General features: G+C 36.5%; 2 non-coding genes across 2 annotated transcripts; one reads left to right on the forward strand and one right to left on the reverse strand.

Annotated features, from left to right (window-relative positions):
* Positions 1-2,592: 2,592 nt before the first annotated feature.
* Trnae-cuc lies at positions 2,593-2,664 on the reverse strand. Its single transcript has one exon. It is a non-coding gene; the product is annotated as a tRNA-Glu (tRNA).
* Positions 2,665-5,267: 2,603 nt separating this feature from the next.
* Positions 5,268-5,339, forward strand: Trnae-cuc. Its single transcript has one exon. It is a non-coding gene; the product is annotated as a tRNA-Glu (tRNA).
* Positions 5,340-7,500: the final 2,161 nt, after the last annotated feature.

The following is a 7,500-nucleotide window of genomic DNA, read 5'->3' on the forward strand; positions in this document are numbered from 1 at the left end:
CCTAAACCACACATTACCTAATGTATTGCCGTGTGCACAAGAACCCTACTTCCCGATCGCCGTGTTTCCCTACTAGCCTGTCTCCCCCCATCGCCATATTTCCCTCCTAAACATCGTGTTTCCCTTAGTGAGCTTTTGCCAGGGGCCGAATTCACTAACAAACACTATCGTTAGGCATTACTAGCGAGAAGTTATCATCGCGTTTACCAGCGACGGTGAAGTGATGGTAAATCTACTCGAGATTTTTAAATAATGGCAGCAGTAATGACACCATATAAGCGTGTGCGAATGGTGCATAAAAGTTTTTGTTAATTCTTTTATCATTAATGTGTCGTCTTGAAATATCTCCTTGTCTGTTTATCGTCAAAATGGGAAGTAGTGCAAAATAGTTACATAAATTTCTCACTATTTACTATTTTATCTTTATTGTCAAAAGACTGCTCCTCACGTTATGTTATGAATTTATTCTATTGTCATATGTCGTCTATCGGAAAATTGTCAAAACTATTTATACTCTACTATAGGTCTATGATAATCTGTGGTCATTATTCTTGATATTTTCAAATTTTCACATTTCCTCGCCATATTTATAAGATATGTTTGTCATCGTTCTTATCAATTACCGGTGTCTGACCATTAGTAAAATTGTCATCGTAATTCCCAAGATAAGTTCACAGGTCGTAGTGTTTCCCTTCCGGTGGGCACTGCTAACGACCCCCCTGCCGATTGCCGTGCGCCCCTACCCTATTCACCTAGCACAGCATTCAGTACATCTTAAAATGCAAAATGGATTTACCTTTTGCTGAAGGGCAACGGCGTGCTTGGGTAGTTCGAAAGGCGACGAACCTCCAATTTCCGTCCGGTATATGTAGCTGGTTATGGTATTTCCTACAACTTAGCTTTATCTCTGAGATGTTAACAGTTTAGAGTTCATTTCACCGGGGTGTTGTGAAAGACACCTGAAACGCACGTAACACCGTAAGCGAACTTCACTTCCGAGAGGCAGTGAGTTGTGTAAGCAGGGCTGTTTGACTCCCGCAGCCTTAATTTCCGCCGGTTTCTTTAGATTAATATTTAGGAGACACGTCCAATGAATCTTTTTTTTTTTAATGTTAAGGAGGTCGAAAGATGAACCAAAGATGAATCAGCATTTTCTTTAGAATCACAAAACGAGTAAAAAAAAGAAAAGAAAAGAAAAGAAAAGAAAAAAAAAAAAAAAAAAGACGAACAAAGCTTATTCGCATAAGATTCTGATGGACATCTCTTATTAAACGTACCCTTTCCTAGTTATTTTGCATAAGTAGGTACTTGCGGAGTGAAAATAGAATACCTCTACTATAATTGCTCTTTTATTTCACTTCAAATTCCAAAATGCAGATTACTGCAAATTGCCCCTGCAGCGGGAAGGTGGCATCAGCATCTACTGCTTACGTTGCAAATCATCGGCGGTTTCCGCCACAGCAGATTAATTTCTGTAATTTGGCACCCCTGACTGTGACAACAAATCTGTCTAATATGTCAGTTGTTCGCTGCGAAGCGAGGAAAGGCTGGATTTGGTCGCTTAATTTAACAAACGCGCGCGCACACACACACACACACACACACACACACACACACACACACACACACACACACACACACACACACACACACACACACACATACACACACACACACACACACACACACACACACACAGGTATATAAGGAAAGTTCAAAAAGTTCGTAGTTCACATTAATATCCTTTAATATGACTGTTAACATAAATATACATACCCATATAAATAAATAAATGTATAAGTATGTACACCCATGCTAACATATATTGCAACATATATTTAGCTGAAGCGATGGACCACGGCAACACAATATTTATTACGTAGCTATATCCGAAACAAACTATAATGAATTTAGTTTTCCAGCATAACAAGTTACTGTGATATATATTTGGCAGCAAATGATATGTGGAAAGGCGGGCAGAAAAGGGCAGTTTTTATCGCTGTTACAAACGGCTTGTGGTTTCGCCTTGAAAACGCAACTGATGCAGCAGTATCATTAAAATAACCGCTCATTAGACGTCTGTATATACCTATATACACACACACATTTTCTTTGTTTTTCTTCTTTTAATTTCTTTATTAGAACAACGTAAGGAGACCATTTATAATCAGAACGTTATTTATGACATTTCATATTACTGAACATGGCTGCACTATATTTACTTACCATGCATATAGATGTATTCATGGTACAATTTGCCCAAAAACCTAACAATCAATCAACATTTCTTAAAAAGTTCTAAGCACTGTAGTTGGTTCTACTCCCCACAGATGGCAGTAAAGGAGCCAAAGGAAGGTGTTCAGGAAGTACTCGTAGGTTCACCCCAAGAATTGTTCATTTATTCCTGTAAGATTTGGATCCGTCGACTTGACTTTTATTACTTATATATATACTCTTACATCCTGGAATTTTGTTTCCACTGTTACATATTATCACTGCTTCGTATCACCTAGGGAAGCGATGTTTATAGTTACTGCCGATTCATTTATTATTAGCAGTCAATTGTTAACATGTTACTATACTTAGAAAACTTTCCCGTGCCGGGAATCGAACCCGGGCCTCGCGGGTGAGAGCCGCGTATCCTAGCCACTAGACAACACGGGATATACTTTGAAGAAAATTAATAATATATTTATATTCATATGTTTGAAAGTATGCATACGTTTTTATATATATATGTATATATGTATGTATGTATGTATGTATGTATGTATGTATGTATGTATGTATGTATGTATGTATGTATGTATGTATGAGCGCGCGCGCGCACACACACACACACACACACACACACACACACACACACACACACACACACACACAGTATATGTATAAAATATATATATACGGATGTATGTGTGTACACATATAAACACAGATGTATGCGTATATAGGTGTAAGTACATATATATACACATACATATATGTATGGATTTGTATATATATGAAGTAGATATAGATACAGTTTATATATCTACTATATATATATATGTATATGTATATATTCTCATATATATGCGCGCGCGTGCGTCTGTGTGTGTCATATATAGAATTCTAGAATATGAACGTGTGGCTAACGAAGATATGGATGTGGTTTACGCGACGGTCTTCTTGGGCCTAGCAGTGCTGAAGAATTCGTTCAGTTATAACTGCGAAAATTATTTCAGTTTTAAAGTAAGTTTTCTGAACGGATGATAAAAACTTTAACCAATTACCGACATGTATATCGTGAGAAACAGTTTATATGTATACATGTGTTAAATATTCTGAAGATTATCAGGTACGATTAAATTTTTTTTTTTCATCATTTGTCCTTCGAAACACACTATTATTTCTTTCAATACCATGACCATATCAGTTCACTATTTCTATATATCAATACACCTCTTCCTTATCTACGATACACACTGGAAACACTCATAAAAAAAAATATTTTAATAGCTAGGCAACATTTCTGGAGAAATAAAAGCACCAGCATAATTATATATGAAAGAACATGTTCATAAACACTATAGATCAGTGGTGTCCTAATATTTTCCCCAGTTGTGCCCTTTGCTTCCTCCTGCAGCCCGCCACGCACCCCTGTGGAGGTAACTAACAATGCTATATAAAACGTATGCTATATAAAACATTTTTTTTTTTTGCATAAATTTAACGGCTTGGGAATACTGCATTCATGAAATGTTGACCAGAAATAGTTTTATCCACTTAAGTGTTGACATGTAAATTATGCATTTGTTTTTAAGAAAAGCAATAACAAAGCACTAAATTGATAATAACTCGAGGTACGCTGTACTGCACTGTTAACCTGAATATAGTTCATAACACTGTCAGCGTTTCTTAATTAACCTGGGGGGGGGGGGGGAGGGTGCTGGGAAGTGCTGAATACATGGCGGTAAAACATCCAGCTGATTACCCCGTTGTGTATGTTTGAGCTTATCCATGCTCTTACTTTTTCTCAGGTTTTCTCATTCCTTTTATCAACATTCATGACAGTGGAAGCAGTACTTCTTTTCACTTTCCTTTATCCTTCTAGTAATCAGACGTCACCCAGCGTTACGGGCTTTAAGGGCGCTAAGGCTAGGTTAAGAAACGCTGCAGTGTAGTGATAAGACCTATATTACACGTATGTATACCGCCGTGCTTAATGTTCATGGCGCCATTCCCGCAGATTAAAAGGGCTACATACATGGAGTGATCGATCAATTCAAAAAATAATTCCCTCACCCCTTTAGTAAGGTTGCCCAATAACGAGGATGATGACAAAATTTCACGATTTTTAAATTTTTGAACAAAAAAAAAAAAATGAGTTGCTTTCCCCAAGCAATACGTGGACCTCAGGCTCGGCAATATTGCTACAGAGGAATTAAATAAAATATAGAACGAACGGAAAAATATATTATCAAAGCTAATATTGTTCAAAGTATTGTAGAAGCAGTGATAATACATAAAATAACATTACCGGTATAGCAGAGATGTAAGAACGTTAAAGTCTATATGATAAATAGTGAAGTGAGAACATTGAAAATGAAGTTCAAATCCCTCATAAAATAATCAAGAAATGGAATATTAATTTCGGATTGCAGTTGGAGAAAGGTGCAGCATATGCTTTCAAAATCTTACGTTGCCTCTGTTTTCCTGAAGGTCGCTTGGAAGAAAATGTAGCTAGCACACGCCGTCCTAAGCTGGGTTTCCAGGGTGTCTCAGGCCAGTGATCTCCTATTCATTAATTCTAGCCTGTCAACAAGAAAAGCGAAGACTAAGTACTTGCAAGGTGCACATCCACCAAATTCAATCATTTAATTTTTTGTACTGTGGCAGAGTTCAAAGCTGCATGAAAAACAACAGCTGTTTAAAAGAGTGGATCACTGTTTTTCATTAATACTCACCTCTGAATTGCAATTGACATGCGTATTCCGAGTACATTATACCATAGTAAAGTGTACAGAGCAAGAGCAAATACGAAGAAAGCATGCTTATGAAGACCAAATTGCGGTATAATCTTTCATGTTTGAGCAATAGGATCGTTATGATGCCTGCAATCTCAACCATGCGCGTGTAAACAGTCCGGAATTACAGTAGTCTGTGTTTGTTATATAACCACCATGTGCTAAATTATCAGTGGTGATAATTTATTCGAAATGCATTAGGTTCTTAAAAGGGATTTACAGATTAATTATATGTATTCCAAGTATACTCATATAAAATCCCGTGTTGTCTAGTGGCTAGGATACGCGGCTCTCACCCGCGAGGCCCGGGTTCGATTCCCGGCACGGGAAAGTTTTTATTGGGGAACCTTCCACCTATGAAATGATCGTCCGTAATCAAAAGTATGCCGCAGTTAATGTCAGACACGGTTCACACACTAAAAGGGCATAGTTCTCGTCCACAGGAGTTAAGGGGGAACCGAGAAACCGGTGTAGGGAGTGGGACGGAGGCAACGTGGCTAAGCTATATATAAACAGCCCTGAGGATGGAATCCAGGTGGATTCCGAAACTGTTGTCTCACTTTCAATAAATCTAGTTTTACATTGTGGGTTTTTCTACCATAAACACACACACACACACACACACACACACACACACACACACACACACACACACACACACACACTCACACACACACACACACACACACACTCACACTGTTCTTTCTTACTTTATGATATCATATTTTATTAACCTTATTATTTGCCATTATCTGTGTAATTATTATCATAATAATGCAGTTACTTCTGTCTTCATTATGACTACTATCATACTTATTGCTGGGTTTTAAATTTTCAACATAACACGTTCATAGCTGTGTATAATAGGCAGTTCAATGCCGTCTTTATAACTAGTAGATTTATTTTATATGTTAAAAAGGTACTTCTTTTTTGCACACTAAAAAGTCAAACGAAAAATGACTTCCAAATGAAGTTATTCATTAATTTTGGCACGAATGCTATGTCTTTGATATTAATGCTACTAATAATAATGACAACAATAATTATGCCATGAATAAGGAAGGTAAAATAATAAAATAAATTATACTGATGATGACATTACTAGCTATAATGATAATAATAACAACAAAACAAAACTGGATAACCAAAAAATACCAATAAAAGTAAAATATGTAGTAATAGTAGTGATTGTAAGAACAATGTTTATAAATGAATAAAAATCACTGAATGAATAACAATAAAAATCAACAATGAAGAGCAGTCTTGACGAGCATTAAAACATTTCAAAGACTTTTCCGGTGCTCATTTGCATAGACGATCAACTATGGGTGACAAATCGCTATATAGATCTTCTAATTAAGCGTAATCTTGCAAAAGAAAAGTGAACCGGATTTTTCCTGTCCATAATGGTACGTTCTTTAGAAATTGGAAGCTCGACCCTTATCGACATTTCCTATACCTTTATCCATACTACGGCAGGTGCAGCAGGAGATGTGGGTGGGGGAAGGGGGTGGGAGGCAAGGAAGAAAGGACATGATCTAAAAAGGCACCGTTCTTAGTGCCACTTCCCCGCGTCCCCTTCCTGTGCAAAGGCCCCTGCAATTATCCACTATGCAGTCCAGGTACCTTCAACTACTGCTGTGGTTGTTGACATAAAATTTCCATCCGTTTATGGCAGTAGTTATTGGTGTAGATTGACTTGTTATGTGTATATGGGATTATTTTCTCTAATGGCGATCTATGATTTTTTTTTCCCAAGGGTACATTTTCTCCAAGAAGTATAAGATAAGCAAATATTTATGCCAATATTTTGTAAGTATAATTACGGCTGAGACAAGTGATCGAAGGAATGTCTTGGTTGTTTTAACCACATCGTTTCGATCTATCTACATGGGCTTAACTCGCATGTTCTGTGTACTTATCTCAATAGATATGATTTTAGGAAAAAACATGAAAACGTTAAATAGGGATACAACAAATACACAATGGATTTATGATATCGTCATTACAACTCATTTCCTACTTACGAAAAGCGTTTTAAATTGCCAGTTTTGACGGTATAATAGTGAACGACTTCGAGAGTAGTTTGTTCAGTTTCCACAACATAATTCAACATTATAAATTGTTTCTGGTTACTTGCTGTTCATAGGTAGCCAAGAGAGGTATGTGATGTGATTATACTTCTGGATATGTTAATAAGGATAATTAAATAGTAGTGTTAATGGAGCATACTTCATGATGATGTATTAATACGAGTTTTTATATGTTTAGGAATCACAAAAGATCCCTTTAATTTGTAATGTTCTGTGATTTTATTTTCTTATTATTATCTTTTTTTTAGCTAAACCCTCAAGGAAGAGAAAAAAAGACTAGAATTATTTCTATCAGAGAGAAAAAATACAAACTGATAATTATTTTGAAAATCTTAGCTAATGTTATAACGTTGAATTAGGTAAATATGATGAATGTTTTGCTACAGTTATAAATCGAC

Source organism: Penaeus chinensis, chromosome 15 (assembly GCF_019202785.1).
Source record: "Penaeus chinensis breed Huanghai No. 1 chromosome 15, ASM1920278v2, whole genome shotgun sequence".
Taxonomy (NCBI): Eukaryota; Metazoa; Arthropoda; class Malacostraca; order Decapoda; family Penaeidae; genus Penaeus; species Penaeus chinensis.